The sequence below is a fragment of the Fulmarus glacialis genome, unplaced genomic scaffold, assembly GCF_000690835.1.
Source record: "Fulmarus glacialis isolate BGI_N327 unplaced genomic scaffold, ASM69083v1 scaffold20706, whole genome shotgun sequence".
NCBI classification, from domain to species: Eukaryota; Metazoa; Chordata; class Aves; order Procellariiformes; family Procellariidae; genus Fulmarus; species Fulmarus glacialis.
In genome coordinates, this window is record NW_009217735.1 from 3098 (window position 1) to 3648 (window position 551).

General features: G+C 63.2%; 1 protein-coding gene across 1 annotated transcript in view; it reads left to right on the forward strand.

Moving 5' to 3' along the window:
* Nucleotides 1–551, forward strand: part of LOC104078240 (zinc finger protein Eos) — a gene marked incomplete at both ends in the record, with an annotated part of 7059 nt that overhangs the window by 2111 nt on the left and 4397 nt on the right. The window lies entirely within an intron of this gene.

Sequence of the window (551 nt, forward strand, 5' to 3'; positions counted from 1 at the left end):
AGTCGGTTTCGCCCCAGGGGAGGAGGTGAGGTTAGCGGCCTTGGGCTTTGCCAGCTGATGGGGAGAAATGCCAAAGAAATCCTTTCCCTGCATTCTTTCCTTATCTCTAAGGGGGAAAAAAAAAGCAAGAAGGCAGTAGTTGGAGGCAAAAACCCTCCTGTCATTAACTCTAGAGAGCAAAGAGCGTGTGCGTCTCCTCCCGCCCCGCTCGGAGGGTGAGGAAAGCCAGGCTCCAGTGACAGCCCGGCTCCCCACGAAGCACCGCAGCGGCTGCTCGGACCAGCCGAGCCCGCGGCCGCTCCGCCTCGAGGCCTTCAGCTCTCCCGACGAGTCCTTCGGTCTGGAGCGATCAGCATCATCCGTCTTCCTCCCCTCCGCCCCCAGACGCTCCAAGCAGCAGCAGCTCGGCCGGCGCCGAGCCGCGCTCCATCTTGGGCAGCGCTGCATCGGCTCAGGGAGGAGTTACCGCACAGCGGAGCGGAGGGCTTTGGCATCTGTCTGCCGCGAGCTCGCTTTGCCAGTGGCTCTACCCTGCGCCCTTCCAGGGTGCC